The sequence below is a fragment of the Macaca nemestrina genome, chromosome 1, assembly GCF_043159975.1.
Source record: "Macaca nemestrina isolate mMacNem1 chromosome 1, mMacNem.hap1, whole genome shotgun sequence".
NCBI classification, from domain to species: Eukaryota; Metazoa; Chordata; class Mammalia; order Primates; family Cercopithecidae; genus Macaca; species Macaca nemestrina.
This window is the reverse complement of record NC_092125.1, coordinates 96,975,190-97,002,821: the sequence shown is the minus strand read 5'-3', so window position 1 is coordinate 97,002,821 and position 27,632 is coordinate 96,975,190. Positions and strand designations below refer to the sequence as shown.

The 27,632-nt window shown below is 39.6% G+C and overlaps 1 protein-coding gene and 1 pseudogene across 6 annotated transcripts in view; one reads left to right on the top strand and one right to left on the bottom strand.

The window, feature by feature from the left end:
* Positions 1-27,632, top strand: part of LOC105498234 (discoidin domain receptor tyrosine kinase 2) — a 164,197-nt gene that overhangs the window by 38,065 nt on the left and 98,500 nt on the right. Inside the window, exon 5 of one of the 6 annotated variants that reach the window (XM_071081963.1) lies at positions 16,600-16,712. The exons of 4 other annotated variants lie outside the window; for them this stretch is intronic. The gene's annotated coding sequence lies outside the window, so the exon portion shown is untranslated. Of the gene's footprint in view, positions 1-5,628; positions 5,839-16,599; positions 16,713-27,632 lie in introns of those variants that run through there. One more of the 6 variants, XM_011770245.3, reaches the window with a different exon arrangement.
* LOC139355940 (uncharacterized) lies at positions 19,203-19,858 on the bottom strand (annotated as a pseudogene).

Below are 27,632 nucleotides of genomic sequence, written 5' to 3'. Positions count from 1 at the left end.
AAGTATTTACTATCTGGGACTTTATAGAAAACAGTTTGCTGACCCTAGCTTATGTGAGTGACCCTAAATATTTCCTTAAAGGAATCAAATAGCTATACTCTCTTGCCCCATTGGCAAACTTTCCAAGCCCATCTGAATCCATGGCTATTCATGGAGAAGCTGAACCATAAACCGTAATTCCCAAGCGACCCACAAAGGGTCTTGAGCCTAAAATTGGTCTGGATAATGGTACCACAGCACCTGTGACTTTCCAAAATCCATTTAATATGTCTCTCCTCAAAGAAATGGTTGTAATTTTTGTAATTTTATTGAGCTGACTCCCTCCTCCACAAATTGATTTCATTAATTGTTCAACACAAGTTTGACTTTTCCCAAGAATTGGAATCAAAAGGAAATTCTGAGTAAAAATATATTTGGGACCAAGGAAATAAAAAGACTTGTACAAGTTGGTTATAATACACATTTTACTCCTAAAAAGGTAGCGTTGGTTTCGGCCTCACTCTGGGCTATTCACTGGGCAGGCTGTGTGGGCTTGGAGTCATTCTTCTAATTCTCTTAGAGAATCCCACCACCTGTCTCTTATTTGGGTTTTTGAATTGTGAAATGATGGCACACACAAGCTCCAAGAATAGCTGTGTGTGTACGCCAAGCATACAGAGACAGAAGGCAGAGACTTAGGCCAAGGATCAGGAAATACAGAAGAGAAGCTGGCATGGAGGCATCTGCTCCACAAATACAGTGAAGTCGGAGGTTGTAGGAGGAGGGAGGTGGGACCCATGTAATCACTAGAGGATGTGAGCACTCTGCTCTGCTCTGCAAATCTTGGAGATCTTGGTTTTCTTTCCAGAACCAAATTTCAGAGGAGGTGGGTGTAGGAGAATTGAGATTCTTTTTCCTCATCCAGAGTTATCTGGGGCCAGGGAGGTTTAGGGTGAGATTCTGTGGGCATCTTTGCTGTAGCTCCAGAAGCTTTATTCTGACTTAGTTCCTTTTCCCTTTGTCTGGACTGTAGTTCCTTTTCCCTTTGTCTGAATAGTCCAGGACACTAAAAGGGTTTGTGAAGAGGCTGGGTAGACATAAGTGGAGAGTCTTCTCCTTAATTCTAGAGTCTACCTTGACTTCAACCAATTAGAGATTGTAGGAGTGAATTAGATCTCCTTATGTTAAACCCTGTTTCTGGCAAGCCCTCCTGAAATTCCCTAAGATGCAGAGCTGATTAGCTCACCCGGTCAGAACGTGAAGGTTTTAAAGCCAAAGTTACTATTTGGGCTGATATTTTAGACTTTCTCTTCGTTGGAAGAAGCATAATGTATTCATTCATTCATTCATTCATTCACTCAGTGAATATCCATTGAAAACCTATTGTGTAACAGGATGTGAGGAAAAACATGAACTGGAGAGTCAGACCCATCTGAGTTCACATTCTAGTTTCTTGATCTGTGAGCTAACTAACACCTCATTCAAGTTTCCATCCAGGTGACATAACCACCCCAGCTTCCTTCCCTGATTCTGCAGGTTAGGTTGGACATTTACTTCTCTGCTTTTGCAGCAACTTCTTTTTTTTTAATCTTCATTTATTTTATTTTATTTTATTTTTATTATACTTTAAGTTTTAGGGTACATGTGCACAACATGCAGGTTTGTTACACATGTATACATGTGCCATGTTGGTGTGCTGCACCCATTAACTCATCATTTACATTAGGTATATCTCCTAATGCTATCCCTCCCCTCTCTCCCCATCCCACAACAGGCCCCGGTGTGTGATGTTCCCCTTCCTGTGTCCAAGTGTTCTCATTGTTCAGTTCCCACGTATGAGTGAGAACATGCGGTGTTTGTTTTTCTGTTCTTGCGATAGTTTGCTGAGAATGATGGTTTCCAGCTTTTCGTAGCAACTTCTACATTGTCTGTTCTCATACCACATTATGTGGAAATTATCCGTTTGGAGTCTGTCTCTCTCTCCAGATTGTAAAGTCATTGATAGAAAAGAGCTTCATTTCACATACTTTTTACCCTTAGTGCCTGACATATATTAGAAATTAGACATATGTTTATTGCACTGAAAAGAACCTAGTTGTGTGGCTTAATTTCCCTAAAGCATATGTCTCTTATCTGTAAAATGAAGGTGATAAAAACGTGCCTTGTGAGTTTTTTGTGAAGATTATATCAGATAATGTTTGAATTAGTATTTTATAAATATGAAGTGCTTGCAAATAGTAATAGTTGTTCTAATATCTGGATTGATTGGGATTCAGTAGAAAGCAAGTAGAAGAGAATCAAGAAAATATGTGGAGATGTCCTAGTCCACTTTTTCTAAACTAAATGACTGAACAAGGGGGATCTGGAGACTTCAGCTTCTGAGTTTTGGTGTGTGGGGTTGACACAGGACAGAGGACCCTTTCCAGCAAGCTCTATGTCTCTGCCACTAGATTATATACTCATAACAGTGGGGATAGGTTTTATTAATTTATTTGCCCCTTTATTCACCCTAAGCACAACTAAGAAAGTGAATATGTAATAATTGGATTTCAATGGGCATTGCAAGGCCAAAGTCTCCTGCTCCCGCAAATCTCCCAGTATCCCTGGCCTGTATGTGTCTTGTCTTGAGAACCTGAATAATGGAACTGTTAGATTGAAAACATAGATTGGGGAGAAGAGAGTGAGTTGAGTTTGAAAAATATTGAGTGTGACATCTGGCAGTCAAATACTCAGCGCTGAGTCATTTCACTTTTCATGTGTCTGTTTTAGCTCACAAACTAGACATGAAGATCATTGTACAGATTCCATAGTGCTTAATGCTCTGGCTACCCATTAAAAAACTTATAGAGCTTGCTGGAGGGGGTCCCCTATCTCGTGTCAACTCAATAAATAAATATTTATGGATTCTCTGCAAAATATTGGAATTTCTTTCACATGTAAGTAACAAAGAACTGCTGCAGATGTTTCAGCAGAGTTGTAAAATGATATGAATTTTGCTGTGAGAAAACTTGATCTTGCTGTAATGTATGAAAAAGACTAGAAGGGAAAGAAATTGGGGGTGGAGAGGCTTGTTAGGAGGGCCAAGATAAGAGCAAGTGGGCCGGGAAGGAGGCTGTGGCAGCACCATGCCAAGCAGATTAGAGTGGAGGGGACTCGACTACCCAAGAGGCTGGGGACTCAGCTTTCTCCCTAGTATTAGTCCTAGAAAAGTCTCCCTGCTCTGGGAAGACCAATGTCTAGCCTTATGTGGCTTCGGAACAAAAGCCGGTGATTGCATCCAAGGGAAGATAATGAGAAACACACAGGCCATGAAAATCAGGAAAGCACCATTAATCTTTTTGTTGCAAAACTTCACTTTTCAAAGTTCTGGGGAAGGGTGTGGAAGCCTCAGCACGTGAACTTGAGCCCTGTACTCGGAAATGCAAAATGGAAACCCCCTAATAAATCACAGAACTGAAAATATCAAGAGTCTGAGAGGCTGGGGGAGGACAGGAGTGAGAAAAGGAAGGGTGCTGGAGTACTGATCAGAAGACAGGAGAAAGCAACAGTGTAAAATGCGGAGAAGGGCTTAGTAGACATTCAATTTAATCTAGACTTTTATTTTGCTACAAACTAATTTTATGAAGACTTTTTTGCCCAAATATTAAATATTTACTAATTAAAGAAAAGATATTAAAACAGGAAAAACTACTTTCATTCAATAAAAACTCTAGTAATTCTTCCTAACTCCAGAATTGTGTGTATATTTTTTTACCTATTAAATAATCAGAAATAGAAACCAATTAGACAAGATATGTGAATATCCTTAAAAATTTTCCGTAATATTTGACTTAGGAACTTTAGTTTTATGAATGTACTCTAAGGAATACCCTGAAAAGGACAAAATCTATACACAAAGATTATACACAAATTTATTATAGAATTATGTATAAAAAACCCTAAATGACCAGCCTTGAGTGTATGGTTAAATATGTAAGTTATAAGCCTTTGAAATAATGAGTTTTGAGAGTTTTAGGTAACAGAAGAAGGTGTCTATGATATTATATTAAATCAAGATAAAAGTCACAATGTAATATAAAGATATACAATCAAGGATGTAAAAGTGCATGGAAAAAAACTCTAATGAAAATATGCCAAAATGTTAACTATGATTGCTTTTAGATAAGGGGATTATGGGACCATTTTGTTTCCTTATGCAATTGAAAAGTCATAAATGAGCATGCATTACTTTTTCATCAGAAAAAGAAATGAGTTACATCATTTTTAAAGGGAAGATATTGTGAAGGAATATTTGTTGAGAGGATGCATAAAAAATCTGGGTAATTTCCTTATTTCCCTGGGATTCTGAGAATTTTTTTACTCTTGGGAATATCCTTCCTTGCTCCTAGTTAAATTATTTTCATATGTTAGTCTTGTTCCTGGGGATAAAATGGTAAGTTTGCTATTTTAGCTCTGCTCGAACATGTGGAGTAATTCTCTGTTACATATACAGAAAACAAGGTCTTAACTCCTTGGTTTGATATTCAAGGACTTTCAGAGTTAAATCCTGATTGATCTTCCCAATTTCACTTCCCTTAGTTTCCTACATATATTTTCTACACAAATCAAAAACCTTTTCAGACTTCCTATTTCTTGTTCGTGTCCATAATCTCCCCTTTCTGAAACTCTACTTGTTCATGGGGACAGAATGTTCACAGAGCATGCATTAAACATCATAAAGTGGACTGGGAGCCTCTTTTAACATACGCAGTCTGGTACTGCTGTGCTGTGTGATTTTGACAAGGCAGTTAGTTCACCCTCTTGATCTCAGATGGAACACCTGTAAAACAAAGGATTATATAGTAGATGGTTGCCAATGTTCCTTGCAGCACTACAGCTGAGTGAACCTTGTTCCCTCATGGCCCTAGGTGTGCTCATTCATCTGCCTGCACCTTGTCTCAGGTTCCCACTGCATCTTAAGTGGCCCCTGCCTACCCCACTATCAAATTCAACCCTTCCTAGCTCATGTCCCATTTCCTTTATAATGCTGTCCTCAGTGATTCTGATTAACAGGGACTTGCATGTATGATTTTTTTTTTGCCACTCATACATGCTGCCTTTTATCAAAACTATGGCACATGCCAAAGATATAACAGATAATATCATTTGAATAAGAAGTCAACTCGATGGGGAGAAAAAACCTACTTAAGTAAGCTTTAGAGATAAAGGTGCACACTTCTCTAAATCCTTTGTTTATGGTCTGTTAATCAATAAAGTCCAATCTGTGATCCCCAGATACATAAGAGGAGAAAGATATATAGATTATTTATGATATTTCTGAAAAGCCTAAGAAAAATCACACACAGGCCCACAGTAAGTCTATGTTTCTTTATTTTGAGTTAGAGGATTTTTTTTTTTCATTTTTAGCCAGTGTAAATTGGTTTAAACTTCATCTCTTGAATGACTCCTAACATGACAGAGCCCTTTCCTTCCTTCAAATTTCTACAAATGCATTGCTCCCCTTTTTTCTTTTCACTACCCATATGTCCATGTTGGACAAAAACCATGAAGGAGGTTGAGAAACTGTACCAAAATGCCAAGAGCATCTTTGCCATGTTTCAGCACAAAGGGCACTGTTAGAAGGAGGTGATCAGGGTCATCTTCTGACTCAGCCTCACAAGAGGAGCCAGGGCAGATGGACAGTTCCCAACTGTTTACTCTCCTCTCTCTCCTCATTCTCTCTCTCGCATTCTTTTTGCTTCTGCTTTTTATTAGCAGCACAAAAGATTTTGAAGTGCTTAAGGGCAGAAAGCTTGCCTTGTTCATCTTTGCAGCTCTTGCTGGGACCAAGTATGGTGCTAAACACAGGGTAGACATTCAGTAAGTATTTGTGGAATTAATGAATGAATAAATGAAGGACAGGCGTAACTTTGATGGTAATGGGTCAGTGTGAACTCCGGAAAGAGTATGCAGAGTTATAGTCAAAGTGGATGATGGATCATTGCTCTGACTTACTAGTTATGTAATCTTGAGCAAACCCCTTTATCACCGTGGGATTAATTTCCCCAGCTGTTGAAAAAATGCATGTAGGGGAAAGGGGGAGGGTTAGTGATTAAAAATGTGTACCATAAGGAGCATGTATGTAAAATCATCTGGCACATGGTGCAGCTAAAGAGCTGGCATTTATGTAGCACTTTATTTTTCCTGCATTTTTAAAAAATGTAAAACCTGAAAATCATTAAGTTATACTAACCTCAAATCTCACCACTTAAGAATTATATAAAATAAGAAATAAAATTTCTCTTCCCAGCCAACTTTTCTAATTTTCCAGAGATAACTACTTTTCTTTACATTTAGGTTTGATGTTTATCTTTCTTGATATTTTTCCAAAGTTTCATGGATATATATACACACATATATTTATAATTATTTAAGATATATGTAAACTCATAAATATATACACGTACGTATATATTCATGCAACTTTGGAGATATGTGTGTGTATATCGTCATTTTCAAAATGGAACTATTCATGTCTATCTATCTCCAAGTCAATTGTTTTTGAATGATGGCAGAAGCATTTGTTGTTTGAATATACCATATTTTGCTGCCAGTCCCCCAGTTCCAGTGTTTTGTGATTACAAATAATAATGCAAGGGTCTTCCTTGTACATCTATATCTGTAAGCTTTTGTACAGTACTTACTTTAGTAATAAGGCACTTGAACACTTATTGTTCTCTTTACTCATAACCACCACAAGAAAAAAGGACAGAAATTGTTATTCTGTGTTACAGATGAAGAAAAGGGAGGGCTCAAGGAGACAAGTGGCTTGGCCAGAGACCCACACAGATAGACTATGGCAGAGCCTGTGTTTCCCAGTGGCTTGAATTCTTGTCCAGAGCTCTTTTTGTCACACTGCAATAAAGCACAAGTCAACAGGGAACCTTTACAACCAGGCAGAGAAGCGTGGGTCAGGGAGCAGGCAGTCACATTACATTGTAGAAAAGAACAAACACATACACACAAACAAGAAACTCAAGGCCAAACACATCTAAAAGATATTATTTGGAAGAAATACACTGGTGGTGAGTGAGGGACCAGCATAAGATGAGCTGTCCTTTAACTAGTTACCACCTTTTATGCAGTGTTCTCAATATGATATTCAAATGATTAGGATGGCTTAGATTGCATAAATGTGGCAGGAGAATGACAAAGGACACCCCTGCAACCCCAACAATGACACTACTCCTCTCCCTCAAGGGAAGTGTCTAGGGAAGGTCTGTCGGCATCTGGTTAGGATTGGCCTTAATTGACACCTTCCTCAATTATCTGCAGGAAATATTAGCTGTTATTAAAATTTGCAGATGCAGTCAATTGTCAGAGTCACTGGAGACCAAGAATTATTACTCAGAGCATTGGAGAGAGGCTGGCAGGAAAGAGAACAATTCAGCCTGGAAAAATGCAAACTAATGGATAAAGCAAGGTTGGGGGAGTGGGGGAAGAACTTAGAGGGATAAGGCTAGTGGTAGGGTGAGGCAGTGAAGCACTCCCCTGGAGTACAAACTTTAAGGGGATACCAAAAACTCAGCTATCAAGATAAATAAAATTTTAATTCAATATTGAAAAATCAAGTTGACAAATGACAGCCTGTGGGCCAGCAGCCTGTTTGTAAATACAATTTTATTGGAAAGCCACTGGAAGTAAAGGTACCGTGGCAGGGGAGATCCAGGCTAATTCTTTGATGTGAAAACCCTGGTTCAGCTTGTGAATGTTAGACACATTAGACCTTAGCTTGTGATTGGTGGGAAAAATACTTCTGAAGAAAAGGAATAATGGATCTGACTGCTTTTATGGATTTCCTGGGGCTATTGTAACAAGTGATCACAAACTAGGTGGCTTAGAACAACAGAAATTGATTGTCTCACAGTTCTGGAGGCTGGAAGTCCAAGATTAAGGTGTCAGCAGGGCCATACTCCCTCTGAAGATTCTAGAGAAGCATCTTTCTTCAACATCTAATTTTTGATGGCTCTTGCAATCAGTCCAATCTCTGCCTTGATGTTTGCATACTCATTCTTGTGTATGTCTCTCTGTCTCTGTGTCCACATCTTTTTCTCCTTTCCCTTAGATCCTAGTGATTGGGTGACATCCCAGTACAGATAACTTCATTTTAACTTGAAAACATCTGCAAAGACCCTATTTTCAAATAAGGTTACATTCCTAAGGTTACCTATGAATATAACCTTAACTCTTTGGTTCCTTATTTGTAAATAGAGTCTTTCTTGGACACAATTCAACACACCACACTATTAAGTAGGTGGGGATGGGGAGAGATTTGACTTAGGTGCAGCAGAAACATTATCCATTCACAGGAATCTGGCGGCGGAGTCAGGGGCAGACTCCTGACATGATTTAAATACCTAAGAAAATATTTAAGGAAATGTACTTTAGTTCTTTTGGGGTGCAAATATTATAACCTTTGCTAATGTCACATGGTGACAAATACGTGTAGGATTTTTAAGGGTAGTTCTGATTTCAAACATGCAAACAATAGTGACTAGAAATATTTTTACTAAATTTTATATTCCTTTTGTTATTATTTTATTCTTCTCAATATAAGGCGCTTACTAAATTATTACTATAACTGAATATGACAACTTTAGATATTTTTCACAAAAATTCACCAACTGGGGAAAAATGTTGTTTGTAAAATGCAGTATTCTGATTTTTAATTTATGAAATATGTCTATAATGCTTCTGAAGCCTGTTCAAGGGCTGTGAAACAATGGAGATGATCGAATACCATTAGAATTTTAAGTAAGTTGAGATGTAAATGGGAATCAAATCTATTTTCTCCCATTTTCCAAACACATCACAGTCAAGTCCAAAAACTTGAATGTTACATAGCTTTTTGGTGAACACTTTTGTTATAGACATGCATGTGTAGGTATACTTAATTGTATCAGCAATAATAACATTAGTTATTTTAATTATTGTATCGCCAATCCTAATTACTAATCAATAAATGTATACTCATTAATTAATAATTCAATAATAATGGCTAATATTTATGAAGTGCTTATGTGCTAGACAGAAGAATTGATCCCTTTATGTGAATTATTTAATTTATGAATACAGTAATTCTTCCTTAAAATTGATATTCTGTTTATTTGGGCTTGAAATGTACTACATATTATTTTTCCTGCTTTTGGTCAGGGGTCACCAGCCCATTTAAAGAGAGACAGCTGTATCTTTCTGTAACTGGGCTACTTTCTCCATGGGTGCATTAATGTTAACAGAGAAGCATGGCCAGCAAGCGTTGCTAGCACAATGTGACGGGCCCTGCTGTGATGAACAGAGAAACTGGGAACTTTATCATTGCTGCTACATACATTATCAACTAATAATGCTTTTTTAAAATTCCTGAAAATAGTTTGCTTTCTAAAGGTTAAAAAGGTTTAAGTTCTCCCTGCAATTTTGTTTATATAGATGATTTGCTTTGTAAACATTTGGTTTTTTTTGTTTGTTTTTGAGACAGAGTCTGGCTCTGTTGCCCAGGCTGGAGTGCAGTGGCGCGATCTCGGCTCACTGCAACCTCTGCCTCTTGGGTTCCAGTGATTCTCTCTCCTCAGCCTCGCCAGTAGCTGGGATTACAGGCATGTGCCACCATGCCTGGCTAATTTTTGTATTTTTAGTCGTGATGGGGCTTCACCATGTTGGCCAGGTTGGTCTGGAACTCCTGATCTCGTGATCTGCCCGCCTTGGCCTCCCAAAGTACTGGGATTACAGATGTGAGCCATTGTGCCTGCCACAGCTCTGCTTTTTAAGGCTTTGCAATTGATTGAATCAGGCTTGTTCAGGTTAGGATAATCTTCCTCATGTAAAGTCAACCCATGATGGATTTTAATCAATCTATAGAACACCTTCACAGCAACACCTAGATCAGTGTTTGAGTAACTGGGGTCTATAGCCTAGCCAAGTTGAAAGATCAGAAGAGCTGTGACAACAATGATAAAATAAACTGTTGCCCTCTAGTTTCCTCTTGGGCATTAATAATTTAGCTAAGATAAACCCAAATACTTTGGATAAGATTGACTGAATTCAGCTTTGCTGATGCCTCTGATTTCAGTTGCTTTAACCAAGGGCAAACCCCTAGTGCTTCTGTTGTCTGTTGATACCCAGAGGCTTATGTGATCTGGAAGGGTAAGTGGCTTCTCTCTGATTTGCCAGGAGTAAGTGGTTATGTTAGCTGAGGAGCCAGAACACTAATTTCAGTGATTGGACTCTGGTACAAGTGATGGGAGGCCCGAGGGTGGGGTGCTGCTTTTTCCTTTGGCCCTGATAAACATTTTATGCTTGTTATGGTGGTTGAAATGCTGTATTTAACCTTTTCTTCATGTGCCAGGAGGTTCACAGTAAATGAGGGGTGTGGTCTGTGAGGGGAAAAGTGGCTGTGGCTTGGCCTCTTTGTACCCTGTCAGCACACATGCACGCATGGTCTGTAACATGTGAACCTATCACGTGGGTACTCATTACTGAGTTGTGAGGGCTGCCCCTGAGAAGCTGGGGGCAGTGGTCGGGAGAGGAGAAGGTCATGGGGGCACAGTAGAAATGGCACTGGACTGGGAATGAGTTCCTACTGCCAACTTGTCATCAGCTCAGTTCTTCCAATCCTGTACTCACTCCTTTATTGCCCAGGACATATATTTAATGCCAGGCTAAGCACAAGGCTTCCAGGATTCAGCAGTGAACAAGACAGATGCCCTTTTGGAGCTGACTGTTGAGCAATGTTAATAAATAGCAATGATCATATCATTAGCATTTCCCAAGGGTTACCATGTCCCAAATGTGTGAGCTATGATAGAGGAAGATGGGGTTATTCTAGGTGAAGGCTGAGAAGCTTCTGGGAGGTGGTGACTAATAACTACTGCCTTTTTTACTTTGGAGTCATGTCCTTTCTGTGACTCCCCTTTCCTTCTCCTCTGTGTTCTCTCCCTTGGCCTTGTCGGGCTGCCCCTGGCTTCCGTTCTCTCTTCCTAGTCTCCTTTCTAATTAGCCTTTCTAGCCCGATCAATCAAGCTCTTTTCTGGAATCTCTAGCTGCCTGATGGACACTTCCTTGTGGAAGCCCTCAGACATCTCAAAGATACATCTGTGAAGAACTCAACTCTTCCATTGTATTCTTCCTTCCCTTTCCTGTCTCTGATAATGTTATCACAATTCGTTTTGTCATTTAGGTCAAAAACATAGTCATCTTTGACCTACCTTCCCTATCATAACTACCACTCAGTCCTACCCTGTCTATTCCCACGATGTCTTTCATCTCTCCCTCCGTTTGTTTGTCACTCTCAATGGTCAGACTGTCTTGGTCACTTTTTTGGGCAATCGCTATAGTTTCATGCTTACAGTTTCCTCTCAACTTTAGTTCATCCTCTTTAGAGCTACCAGAGCACATACTCTTGATACATCTTCTTGTGTCACTCTGTTGCTCAAAAGCTTTCAGTGAACCACTGCTGGGCTCTTCAGCCAGGTGCTTGTGTTCTAAACCTGGTTCCATCACTTACCAGCTGGGTAACTGGCAAATTATTAACCATTCTGTGCTTCTATTATTTCATCTATAAAACAATTGTGTCTGTCTCATAGAGTTGTGATGGGGATTAAAGGAGTCAACATATAAGTAGTGCTTATAAAAAAAAAGTCTGACATAATTTTGGCATTCCATTCAGGTAGATCCTCTGGCTCCTGGTCCTCTACATTTTCCCTCTTGTACCTTGACTTTTTGCTTTTCTACCTTTTGTCTGTTATATTTCTGAATAGTTTTTTGCAAAGTAGTGCACAAATTAGTGCCTGTATCTACACAAACTACATCACATGTGATGTTCTTGTCTTTCTTCATATTCTTTTAAAAACTATGTATTATATGTGTACCCACATATGCATATTTATACTAAACTAAATATATATGTATATACATATATGCGTATAGATTCATATATACTTTATTGTTTCTTAATTAACTGACCAAATGTCTTGATGGTGCTTCTAAATAAGTAGTACTTAGGCAAATCTCCACCCATAATGTTGTGGTAAAAGATTAATTTTTGAAAACTGCTCAGAGAACAACTTTCTATCACACTAGTCATTACAGTTTTAGTTTTTTCAATGTTCTGGCAGCCATTCTCATGAGGATGGATTGTGCTGACTGGTCTTAGTGAAAGTTACCAGTGGGCACGTTCTCAGGGCCTCTCTGTCCCCATGAAGCATCCCCACTCAGAGACATGGAAAACCTGTGAGCTCATACAAATGATTTCTGGGATGAAAATAGCAATGTGAGATAGTGCCAGGAACTTCAGGTTCACAGAGTATAATTAAGATTTTTCCTGAATCATTGCACACTGTAATTTCATCATTATGTACATTCTTTAATTATGGGCTCTAATTGCCCATTTTAGTTCTGTAATTAGACATAAAGACATTAATTTTGTAAATACAACAATTAGCTCAAATGTACTTCCAAATTCTTTCCCCTACCCTACCTTTCAAGAAAAATTAATACATCATTAAAAAGTTTGTGCACAGAAAGAGCCTCTTAAAGGGCAGCTTTTGGGAGCCAGTTGGTGTTCTCAAAGGTGGGGCCCCGGTTCAGAAAGGGTATGGGAACATCACCTCTTATATTCCCCATAAACTCTGTTGCTTCATGTCAGATAGACCCTGCAGGGTCCAGGGCAGGGAAGAGCTCCATTAATGCACGTAGGACCAATTTCTCTTAATTGTAAAATTTTAAGGTGACATCAATGCTTAATGAGTCATGGGAGAGGAATGAACTAATGTTAGGGCAACTCTGGTTTTTTATTTCTCTTGTGTCCTATTAAAAGATGAGAAGATGAAGCATTTTTGGTTCATGGGATTTGTATTTTTCATTTGTGTATGGGTAGCTGATTATCATCTGTCATTGTGTGTGTGTGTGTGTGTGTGAGAGAGAGAGAGAGAGAGCGAGCTAGAATCTGTTTTTTAAGAACTTCAATGATTCAGATCTCCATTTTTTCCTTCACCTATAGCACTTTAGTTAAAACAAAACAAAACAAAAAAACAGACCAGTTCCAGCATTTCCCCCCATGTACCATGCTATGTCCATTTCAGCTGATACATTTTACATATGTATCTATTTTCTCCACTTATAAATCCAAGCAAAAAATGGCAGTGTGGTAGAGTAGAAAGAGCCTCAGTAAGGGTCTTGGCCCCTTTTTCTTCCCTTTTTATACATACTGTCTCTCTAGGTAATCTCTCTAGTCTCATCCTTTAAAGGCCGTTTATACTCTTTTGTCCCTCCATTTATATCTCTAGCTCAGGCCTCATCTCTGAGCTCCAGATTAGATAACAATCAGAATGCTTATTTCTACTTGGATGATTTATAGATAATTTAAGCTTGCTGTGTCGAAAACTGGGTTTACCTTTCCTCCAAATGTATTGCTTTTCTGTTTTTCCCAAACTCAATAAATGGCAAAATTCAGGTATTCAAGCTGAGTCATCCTTGATTATTCTTTCGACATACGAGCCATCAGCAAGGCTTGTTTCACCCTCCAGAACCTATCTTCAATCTGTCTGTTTCCCTCTCCCTCCATTCAGGCTGCCATCCCAATGCAGAGTGTTCTGTAAAGCAAAAGGGGTGGTCTGCTCTCACCAATAGCAGTTCGTGTGCTCTTAATTCACGTGCTCTTAATTCACGGATGGATTACCTAGCACTTAACACAGACCCAGATATATTTGGTACTCAGTAATATATGCTGAAGAATGAATGAGTGAGTGAATGAATTAATGAATGAATAACAGAAACTCTTCCTCCTAGAACTTAATAATACAGAGCACAATTAACCTGCTTTCATAGGTAATCAGTGAACCTCGTGAAGTGTGACATTTATCTTTTGGTGAGAGCAGCTCACCCCTTTTGCTTTACTGTTTCACCAATTATCTCTGTTTTATTTTTGCCTGTTCTTTTGGACACAGCATTTAGTCAGAAATTTGCACCTGAGTCTTACTTCTGCCACCTACTAGTATAAAGATCAACTGGTGCGGAGCACTATACAGTGGTTATTTATTGTTTGCTACAATGTTGGAAAACCGAGTATACAGTTTCCTCTCTAGGACATCTTTAACTGGGAGGGATAAAAACGGCACAACTAAATTTCATGATTTGGATAAGAAGAGAAACATTGACCGGGTGTGGTGACTCACGCCTGTAATTTCAGCACTTTGGTAGGCTGAGGCGGGTGGATCACCTGAGGTCAGGAATTTGAGACCAGCCTGGCCAACATAGTGAAACCCTGGCTCTACTAAAAGTACAAAAAAAAAAAAAATTAGACGGGCATGGCGGCGGGCACCTGTAATTTCAGCTACTCGGGAGGCTGAGGCAGGAGAATCGCCTGGACTCAGGAGGTGGAGGTTGCAGTGAGCCGAGATCGCGCTGTTGCATTCCAGCCTGGCCAACAAGAGCAAAACTCCATCTCACAAAAAAAAAAAAAAAAAAAAAAAAAAAAAAAAAAAAAAAAAAAGAGGAGAAATATTGCTTCACTCAGAAAGTGCTTCCTAAGAGATTCTCATGGTCCAGGGATGATGCTGGATGGTGGAGATGTGGAATAATGTAGAGATTAAAGGGTAGTGGGGACAGGGATGCACATATAAGCCAATGAGTAGAAGAAAGGGGTTCTGGTGCTGGCACAGCAGCAACCACAGGGTGAAAGTGACTGCAAATGCACATGTGCTCAATTCTCTGAGGGGACAATGGTGGGAAATGGTAGGGTCCTGATCATGTCATTGTTGATGGCAAGTCTACCAGTCAAAAGGAACAAGTGAGCAAAGGTCTGTAGCCTGGAGGCGGCTTGGGGCTTTCAAGGAACCACAATTCATTAGACCTGCTAAAGCTTGTGTTTCAAAGAGAATGTACCCAGGTCAAAGACCTGTACATAGTAGGCACTTAGCTAATATCTGTTTAATAAATGGATAAGTGAATATAAGTGGCAGAAAGACGGCTGAGTTGTTGGGACAGGTGAGATCATGGAAGGCCTTGTGCATCATGCTAGGATCAGTAATGGGAAGTAGAGAAGTGGTCAATGAAGTTTTATTTAAGCAGAAAAGAGACCCTGTGGAGTTGAGTTTTAGAAAAATCCCTGTGGCTGTAGAAAAGAGGATGATTTGGTGGGAATGAGACTGAAGTTGTGAGCACAGACAGGAAGGGTAACTGAACATTTTGAGAGAGCTGAAAGTGTAGACAGGAAGGGTGTTCAGAAATTGTTGGAGTTCAGAGAGAAGTCCTGGGCCTGGCCAAGCAGTGTAGCCAGAAACAGACAAGAAGTGGAATGTCACATTCTAGTAACTGATTGAAATGTGTGTGTGCATGCATGTGCAAGCTGAAATGTGTGTGTGTTTATAGGCAAGTGGGTTGAAAACTGTGTGTGTGCTTAAGTTGGAATGTACATGTGCATGTATACAGGTGATTTGAAGTATATGTGTGTGTGGGGGGGAACGCAGGGTGTGGTAGTGCATTGGAATGTGTGTGTGTGTGCAGGAGTGCAAGTGAACAGTCAAGAATAGTGTCTAACACTTACCTATTTGGTCTAAAGGCTCATAAGACTTCTGCCTTACTCCTAGTCACATGCTCCAAGTCACAAGCAGAAATGGGCAGAACAGCTCGGCCTTGTAATTCCAGCCTGAGTCACACTAAGCTGTTTCCAACCAAGTGAATTAATTGCTCCCTTCTTATCCCACACAGCACTTTCCTCTACAACACTTGTCACACCACTGTTGTTATTAGTTTATATAATACTTTCCCCCCTGCTAGGCTGTGAAATCCTGAAGGAGGAGAAAATGTGTTAAGTATCATTTGTCTCTAGAGTCTAGCTCATTCAGGCACATGCTAAGTTCTCAACTAATGTCTGTTGAATGAACTAAGAGAATAGGCACACTTTTATAGCTTATTAAGCGCAAACATAGACTCCAAAGCAAAATCTCATCATTGCCTCTTGCACATTTTGGAAGCAACAGCAATAATAGTTACCATTTCTTAAGAACCTACTATGTGCAAGGCACAGTGCCAAGTACTTTGGGGGAGCCAGTGATTTTATGTGCAGTGTTTTTTAAAGTCTCTGGAGTTAAAAAAGTCCTGGGAGGTAAATATTATCCACCCCTTCCACAGACGACAGGAGCGAGGCTTACTAAGGATAAGTAATGTACCAAGTCACACAGCTAGAAAGTAGAGAGCTGAAACAGGAACTCAAAGCCTGGGCTCCAAACAAGCACACCCTGCAGACTTCCCTTCCCTATGATGCCCCATGCCCAGTTTTCTATTTTCTTTATAGTGGAAAAGTCAGTGCCCTTCCTATGAGAAATGAAAGGGTTTAAAGTAGTCAAAAGGAAACAGTGTTTCCTCTGTGCTCAGGGGGTTTTGGCTAATCACAGAGAGTGAACCAAAAACAATATTATGTGAGATGTGGCCAGTTTCGGTTGATTCCAGCTTTGGATGCTGTGAGCTGGATCCCAGGAGCACACGAGGAAAAACGATAATAGCATACTTAAGATCCAAGCCCATGGTGGGTTGAGGATAGAGGTTTTGCTTTCCTCAAACTATTGCATTTTTCTTTTCCTCCCTAAGGGTCCGGGCAAGATGCTTCCTACCCCAGGGGACCACTTCCAAATGCTGCTCTGTCACTTGGTGGAAAACTTCAAATTTATTGAGGTTTTACTGTGGAAGACTTAGTCAAGAGGGCAAGTACCCTATATCTCCAGATTGCCTTGCACATACTGGCATTCGACTAATATTTTATTGTATGGATTCTAATAGCTGATTACAGTTTGCAATGCTCTACTCATGGATAAATCACAGTTGATCTTCTCAGACTCCTTATGCCTTTTCCCAGTGGGGTTTTCATTGTCATGGATAACCCCAGGAGAAAGAGGAGGCACAGAGGAACCTCTCCTACATGAATAGGTGGGGGGACGCAAGGGAGGACTTCTAGCTTTTCTTCTTCTGACTTTTCTACATTCCCCAAGTTCAGTGACTCATCCCCATCTTTTAATTGAGCATCTTGGAACTGAACAGCACCTCCCAAGCAACCTTCACCTGGGAACCAGGCAGAAACAAGTGAAAATGTGGAGGAGGTGGTTATGAATTTTTGTGCAGTCAGTGATTTCAGGGATCCAGGAAGTTATTCTACTTTCTAAACCACTTCCCTACCTGCTGGATATGAATATAACTCCCTCAGCTTTCAGCTTTCACATCTACTTTATATAATTCTACTCTGCTTCTATATTATTTATACCTATGTGCTGGGACTTGAGCAAAGGTGTTTTCTTGTTGTTGTTTGTTTTTAGTTTTTAGTTTTAAACTTTGTACAAGGGAAGCCATAAATAATTTGGGCAACTTGTAGGGAAGAGGCAGAGTGAATTTGGAGAAACCAACAGTCAGTAAATGTCACATGGGAGACACTGAGCCTGCAGACAGATCTTTCAATGTGAAGCAGCAGCAAAGAACATGGCTCTGGAGTCAAACTGGCTGAGCTAAAGAGTTGACTTTTTTACCTGCTAGTTACCTATTGGTAGTTACCTACTAGTTATCTACTAGTTACCTACCTCTGTTACCTACTAATGTGACCTTGGGCAGGTTAAGTAACTTCTCTGAACTTAGTTTACTGATATGTAAGTTAGTGATAATAATAATTCCTATCTCATAAAGTTACTGTGAAGATTAACTGAGGCAATGTATGTGGAGTGTTAAAACAGTGCATGACGCAGAGTAAACACGTTAAAATGAGCTGTTATTAATATTTGGTTGCTAAAGGTCTGTCCTACCTGATGTGTCTATCTCTTTCAAATAAATCCTCTGGGATTTAGCATTAGAAACTTAGTCTTGCAGAAAGTTAGAGCAGGGAGGAACCCTCAAGATTGTCTAATCCAAAACCGTCTTTTGTAAATGAGGAATCACTGGCCCAAGGTCACGGAGGAAGTCACTGAGTAATCCCTCTGGTCTGTTGCCCGGAATGCATTCCTTCCCACAAATCTGGCCATGCTTGTCCTGGAGGGCAGATAGACTAGCCCTCCCCAGGTAACCGCATATCTTCCTGTAAAACCATCTCTCCTCACAAAGTGGCACAATTTCTAAGGATCCCTCAGGTAACAAAGTAGGTTGTGTTCAGAGACCAGCGAGGTGGAGAAACTGCCTAGCCACTGAACTCCAGGCCAGACTTGGTGACTGGCACTCAGTAGAGTCAGAGTCCTGGAGACCTGCGCATCAGGGAGAGGGCCCTGAAGAGATCTTGAAATAATTTGACATGGAAAAAGAAACATACAAGATTTCAGAGACACAGATGAGCATCATATTTTTAAGTCAAGAGCTCACTTATATTTTTGACACTGTGGTGTCTACAGTACTAAGGCATGTTCTTATGAGAGTGACACTCACTAGCTCTTTTCCTTCCTTCCTTCCTTCCTTCCTTCCTTCCTTCCTTCCTTCCTTCCTTCCTTCCTTCCTTCCTTCCTTCCTTCCTTCCTTCCTTCCTTCCTTCCTTTCTTTCTTTCTTTCTTTCTTTCTTTCTTTCTTTCTTTCTTTCTTTCTTTCTTTCTTTCTTTCTTTCTTTCTTTCAACTTTCATTTTAGTTTCAGTGGTATCTGTGCAGGTTTGTCATATAGGTAATGGGGATTTGGTGTACAGGTAATTTTGTCACCTGGTAATAAACATAGTATCTAATAGTTATTTTTTCTGATTCTCTCCCTCCTCCCACCCACCATCCTCAAGTAGGCCCTAGAGTCTGTTGTTCCCCTCCTAGTATCTGTGTGTTTTCCTTGTTTAGCTCCTACTTGAAGTGAGAACATTCAATATTTGGTTTTCTGTTCCTGTGTTAATTTGCTTAGGATAATGAGATCATGTCCTTTGATGTGGAAAGAGAAACTTAAAAATTTTCAGAGTCACAGATGAATATTATATTTTTAAGTCAAGAACTCAGTTATATTTTTGACAGTAGGGTGCCTACAATACTAAGGCGTGAATGGAGCCTCCAGCTCCATCCATGTTGCTGCAAAGGACGTGATCTCATTCTTTTTTATGACTGCATAGTATTCCATGGTGTGTATGTATGAAGGGTGGCCAGCCCCTCCGCACCTGCGGGTATATCTCGTCAGGTGGGACAAGAGACTGAAAAAAGAAATAAGACACAGAGACAAAAATATAGAGAAACAACAGTGGGTCCAGGAGACCAGCACTCAGCATACCAAGGACCTGCACCAGCACTGGTCTCTGAGTTCTCTCAGTTTTTTATTGATTATTATTTTCACTATCTCAGCAAGAGGAATGCAGTAGGAGAGCAGGGTGATAACAGGGAGAAGGTCAGCAAGAAAACATGTGAGCAAAAGCATCTATGTCATAATTAAGTTCAAGGGGAGGTACTATGCCTGAATGTGCACATAGGCCAGATTTATGTTTCTCTCCGCCTAAATATGTCAGTGGAGTAAAGAATAACAAAGCAGCATTGCTGCCAACATGTCTCGCCTCCCCTCATAGGGCAGTTTTTCTCCTATCTCAGAATTGAACAAATGTACAATCGGGTTTTATACCGAGACATTCAGTTCCCAGGGGTAGGCAGGAGACAGTGGCTTTCCTCTATCTCAACTGCAAGAGGCCTTCCTCTTTTACTAATCCACCTCAGCACAGACTCTTTACTGGTGTCGGGTTGGGGGACTGTCAGGTCTTTCTCAACCCACAAGGCCATATTTCAGACTATCACATGGGGAGAAACCTTGGACAATACCTGGCTTTCCAAGGCAGAGGTCCCTGCAGCTTTTCACAGTGCATTATGCCCCTGGTTTATTGAGACTAGAGAATGGCGATGACTTTTACCAAGCATACTGCTTGTAAACATGTTGTTAACAAGGCACATCCTGCAGAGCCCTAGATCCCTTAAACCTTGATTCCATACAACACATCTGTGAGCACAAGGTTGGGGCAAAGTGGCTGGGGCAAAGTTACAAATTAACAGCATCTCAGCAAAGCAATTTTTCAAGGTACAGGTCAAAATGGAATTTCTTATGTCTTGCCTTTCTACATAGACACAGTAACAGTCTGATCTTTCTTTCTTTTCTCTACGTATGTACTATGTTTTCTTTATTCAGTCTACCATTGATGGCCATTTAGTTTGATTCCATGTCTTTGCTATTGTGGATAGTGCTGCAATGAACATGTGTCTTTATGGTAGAACAATTTATGGCCCTTTGGGTATACAACCAATAATAAGATTGCTGGGTCAAATGGTAATTCTCCTTTTAGCTCTTTGAGGAATCACCACACTGCCTTCCAGAATGGCTGAACTAATTTGCACTCCCACCAGCAGAGTATGTGTGTGTTTTTTTTAACCTCGCCAACATCTGTTTTTTTTTTTTACTTTTTAATAATAGCTATTCTGATGAGTATGAGATGGTATCTTATTATGGTTTTGATTTGCATTTCTCTAATGATTAGTGATGTCAAGTATTTTTTTTTGTATGCCTGTTGGCCGCATGTATGTCTTTTTTTGATAAGTGTCTATTCATGTTCTTTGCCCACTTTTTAATGGGGTGGTTTGGTTTTTGCTTGTAAATTTGTTCAAGTTCCTTATAGATTCTGGACATTAAGCCTTTGTCTGTTGTTCCCCTCCTAGTTTGTAAATATTTTCTGCCATTCTGTAGGTTGTTTATTTACTCTGTGAGTAGTATCTTTTGCCGTGCAGAAGGTTTTTAATTAGTTCTCATTGGTAAATTTCTGTTTTTGTTGCAATTGCTTTTGGTGTCTTCATCATGAAATCTTTGCCAAGTCCTATGTCCAGAATGGTATTTTCTAGGTTATCTTCCAAAGTTTCTGTGGTTTTACGTTTTACGTTTAAGTCTTTAATCCATCTTGAGTTTATTTTTGTATGTGGTATATAAGATAGGGGTCCAGTTTCAATCTTCTGCCTATGGCTAGCCAGCTATCTCAACATCATTTATTGAATGGGGAGTCCTTTTCTTAGTGCTTGTTTTTGTTGATTCTGTTGAAGATCAGATGGTTGTAAATATGCAACATTATTTCTGGGCTCTCTATTCTGTTACATTGGTCTATGTGTCTGTTTTTGTACCAGTACCATGCTGTTTTGGTTACTGCAGCCCTGTAGAATACTTTGAAGTTAAGTCGAGTAACATGATACCTCCTGCTTTGTTCAGCTCATTTCTTTCTTGTTGAAGACTTAAGTTCAATGACCTTAGACGTCTTTAGAATGGCATTTAGGAAAATGGACTCCTTTACAAAAAAGGTGAAAAAGAAAATAATATCACCCAACCTTAAAGATTATTTTTTTGGGGGGAGAGGGAAAGGACTTTACTCATAATCCTATCAGCTGAACACATTCCAGTCTTCTTCTATAGAAACACAATTTTTTATAAAGTTGAAATTATGGAGCTATTTCTAAGAAAACTTAATTTCAGTTAGGGACTTGTTGATTATCTTTGGGTAAGTCAATCTGGCTTCTTTTCTGGGAGGAGTGTTGTGTCTTTAGAGATGTGAACATCGACGTCTGCTTGTTTTTGTGAGGAAGCATGGTAGAATGAAGAGAATGCTGTCTGAAGTCAAAAGATCCAGATTGAAACCAGACTTTAAGCCTGGACTCTGCTTCCCCTTTTGCTGAATGACCTTAAGGAAGTGTCTTAACCTTCCTGGATCTGTTTTCTAGCATTTATAAAATAGATCACTGGCATATCAGCTTGTTAACATGCACTGTGCTCAGCCTTGACACACGGGAGAAAGGTTTTCAGGGGCAGGATGAAGATTTCATCTATATGACCTTTGACTGCAGTTTGGTTGGTTGGGTTACACAATCTAAAATTGTAGATTGATTGAGAGTCTTTTGCAATATGTTTTTCTTTATGGTAGTTACACAGGTCCTCTCCTCTCTGGTGACAGTGGTAATTTACCAGGGCATTGTGTCCTTCTCTTTTCATTAATTAGGCCACTGAAGCCTACCTGAATCCCAAGAGACCATTCACTGATGATGAAGGTGGTAAGATAGGGTTGTAGTATGTTGGACCTGCTGTCACAAACTACCATATGCGGGGTGACTTATAAATAAGAGAAATTTATTTTTCACAATTCTGGAGACTGGGAAGTCCTAAATCAAAGTGCCAGCAGATTTGGTGTCTGGTTAGGCCCGATTGCTGGTTCACAGATAACTGTCTTCTTGCTGTGTTGTCACATGGTAGAAGGGGGAAGAGAACTCTCTGGGGTCCTTTGTATAAGGGTACTAGTCTCATCCACAAGGGCTCTGTCCTCATGATCTAATCGTCCCACAAAGGCCTCAACTCCAAATTCCATGACTTTGGGGGTCAGATTTAAGCATAGGAATTTTAAGGGGACACAAACATTCAGTTTATAGCAGAGAGTGTATGTTCACAGCACAGGAAGGTTCACAGCAGAAGGGACCCATTAATTGTGTAGAGACTTTCATGCTTCTGCTCTGATTCATTGTATAATCTGCTTCATTCAAAGGAAGAAGGTAAATTTTGGGTCTGTCTTGGAACATTTAGGTGACTCCTACCAAATATAGGATAGCTTTGAGCTATAACCTCATGAAGTCCCTGGTCATGTCTGTGTGTTTTCTTTGGACCAGACCCAAGGGCCTGTCCTGTGTCCTGGGCTCCTCCCACCTCTTTCCTGGAGAAACCCACAGTGAGGGTTGAGGGTGGGGGTCCATGTTTATCTCGGTGTGCCTCACTAGAGCTGGACACTGCTGCTCTGTTTGCCCAGGCTTAAGTATGCATCTCCTTTTTTAACTGGCCAGGGACTTTCCCCCAGTTACTTGGCCTGCCATTGATTTTGGCCTCTTCTGCCTAAACCTTCTAGGATGATAAGGAGAGCACTATTACCCACTGCCTGCCCAAACCTAGTAGCAACAGCAGCTAGTCATGACCAGCATTCATGGCTGCAAGTACTGTCAGGCCAAGGGCCTGACCAGTGAACTGGAACTTTACTTCTCTCCCAAGTGGACTTAGAGTTCACTGAGTAGGTGGCCCTGTTAAAATATGTATAGCCTGTGCTAAAGGTAACTCTAGGGGTGAGGATGAGGCAACTCTGCTTGCTGGCTAGCCCAGGCTGGCAAAGAATAATGGGTGCAAGCAGAAATACCAGAGTCAGACTGGGTTCAAATTCCAATTCTGTTGCTTCCTAGATATACTAACTTAGGCAAGTACTTTTATTTCTCTATGTCTCAGTTTCTTCACTTGTGGAATTTTCATATTTTAAGGATTTTGAGGATATCATTTTGAGGATTAAAACAATGTAACTACTTATGTTTAACACATGTAATTAAATGACAAAGTTTAGCAGAGTGCTTTAAAAACATGACCCAACTATATGCTGTCTATAAGAAGCCCCTTCTAATGTAATGATATAGCTGTGTTGAAAGAAAAAGGATGAAAAAAGCTATATTATGTAAACATTAATCGAATGAAAGCAGGAGTAGCCATATTAATACATGTGAAAATCCTCTACAAAATATTAGCAAATTGAATACAACCATGTACAAAAAGAATTACACATCGTATCAAATTAGATTTATTCTAAGTATGCAAGACTGGTTCAATATTTTTAAATCATGTGATTATATTAATTGATGAAGAAAATTATTTGATAAAATTCAACTCATTCATGACTTAAAAAAACCTCTCAGCAAGTTAGGAATAGAAGAATTACCTCAATCAAGAAGTTTACAACTAACATCATACTTTGTGAAGAAAGACTTAATGTTTTCTCCCTAAGACAGGGATCCAGGCAAGAATATCTGCTCCTGCCACTCTTATTCAGCACAGCACTGGAAATTCTAGCCATTACAGAAAAGAAATTAAAGGCATAAAGATTGGAAAGGAGGAAATAAAGCTATATTTGAAGATGACATGATTGCCTACATAAAAAAATACCAACACATTTACAAAAAACTCTCCTAGAACTAATAAGTGGGTTCAGTGAGACCACAGGATACAGGCTCAACAAGCTCACAGGATACAAAAATCAATTGTACGTCTATATATTTCTAATGAACATGCTGACACCAGAATAAGAAATACAATGCTAATTTTAATCACTCAAAAATAATAAGTGTAAGTACATTTAAATATATTATATTTGTAATATATATCATGTAAGTGTAAATATAATAAAACATGCATAGGACTTGTATGTTGAAGGCTGCGAAGCCTGATGAAAGAAATAGAAAGAACTAAATAAATGGAGAAATATACTATATTCATGGAAGTACTTGACATAGTAAAGACACAATATAGTAAAGATGCCAATTCTCTCCAAATCAATATATACATTTAATATAATACCTACCCAAATCTTAGCAATGTTGTTTTTTTTTAAATAGATATAAAGAGGATTATTCTAAAATTTTGATGAAAGACTGAGGAACCATAAAAGCTAGAACAATTTTAAAGCAAACTAAGTGGGAGGAATCAGTCTACCCTATTTGAAGACTTATTATATAGCTGTAGTAATCAAGACTGTGTGGTATTGACAGAAGTACAGACATAGATCAAAGGAATGCAATAAAGAATCCAGAAATAGACCCAGGCAAATACACCTCTGTGTTGCCTTATGTTTCAGAAAAACTGTAGACTCAGGGTCAGGAAGCCCAGGTTTAGGTCCTTGGCCTTGCACAAGTGAGTTCTTCTAGTTATAAAACTTTGATTTTCTGGGTCTAAAGCACTTAAACTTTTCTGTCTCAGTTTTCTTTTCTGTTTAAGGGAACATCCTTCCTTCTTCCTTCCAAGCCTCTATTTGACAAGGATGACAAAATATGTTTCTTTTTTAAACACAAGGAATTCTACAGACCAAAAGAATTATTACATTGATTGATGTGAATAACACATCTCAACACCAGGAGGCCCTGGCTCCACAAACCTGAAGTCAAATGCCAAGAACTTTCATGAAATTTATGAATTTGGTTTTTTCTTCCCAACTAACACCACTAATTCTTTATTTGGACTTCTTAAGGAACACGAAGAATGGAACTCATTCTTGCAGAACTGTTCTTAGAGTTTGCTACTGCTCAAAGCTCAGAGTTTAGCCATGTGAACTTCTGAGAAGTCTGTGAACAAGAGATTTTGTGGCAATTAAACAGTGGTTTAAAGGTAGATTCTCTGTTTCCCAGTAGAATACTTCTGCTTGTATGGGCAGAAAATTCTTAAAATGATTCAAACCAATCAACAGCCAACCACCCAAAAAGGATTATATGTAAATTCATATTGTATAGGTCCTGGGAGCTTTGAAAACCACATACCCGGAACACAGACACATATACACATACACCAACACACACACATGCACATACACACACACGTGCGTGCGCGCGCGCACACACACACACACACACACACACATGAATAGCAGCACCCTTAGCACCATTGCTACCTTATGTGATTCCTACCATAAAAACCCACACTTAAAAAAGCAAGCAAATTTGAAATCTACAGATGTGGATAACACTCAAACTTGAATTGGGACACAAGAACTTTTCCTTCTCAGGCTAGTGAGATAGTATGGCATAGTGGCTAGAAGGGTGAATTCTGGAGATAAATTTTGTGGGTTTAAATCACAATTTTACCTTTCATTAACTGTGATTTTGGGCATGTTTTTTAACTATTGGCTGCCTTGGTTTGCTCTTCAGTACCATTGGAATAATTATATATAAAATATACAGTATCTATCTCACAGTATTGCTGTGAGGATTTGAAGAAATCATTTACACTAAGCTTTTATGCATGAAATATATTTAGAACAGAGTGAAGCAGAAGTATCTGTGTTCTTTCATAGAATGTATGAATGAAATGGGACAGTGGGTGGTCACTGCCTTAAAATACTATCCCCATATATCTTGTCATTGTGCTATTGCAACAATACTCCTAACATTATTTCTTTCTTTATTTGAGTCACTTAAATACAAACATGTTCTGAGCAGAGTCAGCAGAGTGATTTACAAACTAGCTTTTTAGATTGGGAGGCACACAGGAGCTCTAGGTTGGGGGCCTGGGTCTAATCTCAGGGCTCTACTTTTTTAACAAGGTATATAATTGTGGACAAGTCAACTGGTGTCCCTGAACCTCATTCTTATCTGTACACTGAGGAGGCTAAACTGGGTGATCTCGGAGGTCCTTTCTGGCTGTAATATCCTAAGAGACTGGATGCTCCCTAGGGGAGGAAACTGGTTTATTGACGTACATACTGTGGAAGCTTACTAATGCAAATCTTTATTAAGTAGTTTTTCTGTAGCAGCCACTTTTCTAAGCCCTTTGACCTATTTAACTTTTGCAGCAATCCTATGAAGAAGGATTTATCGTTATCCCCATTTTACAGATAAAGAAACTGAAGCAGTCAGAAGCTAAGTGATTTGCCCAAAGGCCATATGGCTATTAAGTGGCAGAGCTGAGATTCATAATCCAGTAAGGTGAGGTACGCACACCAGGCATTCTATTCAGCACCAGACAGTGCTAGGCAAAGAATAACAGAAGAAGAGGGACTGTGTCCTATTCACTTTGTTTTCCCTACAGATCTGTAAGAGTGCCTGGAGCTTTATGTAGGTTCTGAATAGGTATTTATTATTCTTGTTTTTGTTTGTTTGTTTGAGATGGAGTCTCACTGTGTCACCCAGGCTGGAGTGCAGTGGCTCATTCTCGACTCACTGCAAGCTCCACCTCTTGAGTCCAAGCAATTCTCCTACTTCATCCTCCGGAGGAGCTGGGATTACAGGTGCTCAGCACCATGCCCAGCTAATTTTTTTTTTTTAATTTTACTTAAAGTTCTGGGATACATGTGCAGATACAGTTTGTTGCATAGGCATACATGTGCCATAGTGGTTTGCTGCACCTACCAACCCGCCATCTAGGTTTTAAGCCCCGCATGCATTAGGTATTTGTCCTAATGTTCTCCCTTCCCTCGCCCCCCACCCCCTGACAGGCCCCGGTGTGTGATATCCCCCTCGCCGTGTCCATGTGTTCTCATTGTTCAACTCCCACTTATGAGTGAGAACATGCGGTGTTTGGTTTTCTGTTCCTGCGTTAGTTTGCTGAGAATGATGCCTTCTAGCTTCATCCATGTCCCTGCAAAGGATATGAACTCACTGTTTTTTATGGCTGCATAGTATTCCATGGCGTATATGTGCCACATTTTCTTTATTGATTCCTTCATTGATGGGCATTTGGGTTGGTTCCAAATCTTTGCTATTGTAAATAGTGCTGCAATAAACACACATGTGCATGTGTCTTTATAGTAGAATGATTTATAATCCTTTCAGTATATACCCAGTAATGGGAATTTTTTTTTTTATTATACTTTAAATTCTAGGGTACATGTGGATAACGTGCAGGTTTGTTACCAGGAATTTTTTGTATTTTTAGTAGAAATGGGGTTTTGCCATGTTGACCAGGCTGGTCTTGAACTCCTAACCTCAGGTTATCTGCCTGCCTCAGCCTCCCAAAGTACTGGGATTACACGTGTGAGCCACCATGCCTGGCCTATCATTCTCATTTTTGTTTATGACAAAAAGTTATTGGATTAAATTGCTTTCAGTCTTCTGGGTTGCTCAGTGTTGCAGAGTTGGCTGCGTTAAGTTTCATTTTCTTTTGTTGATGTTACTC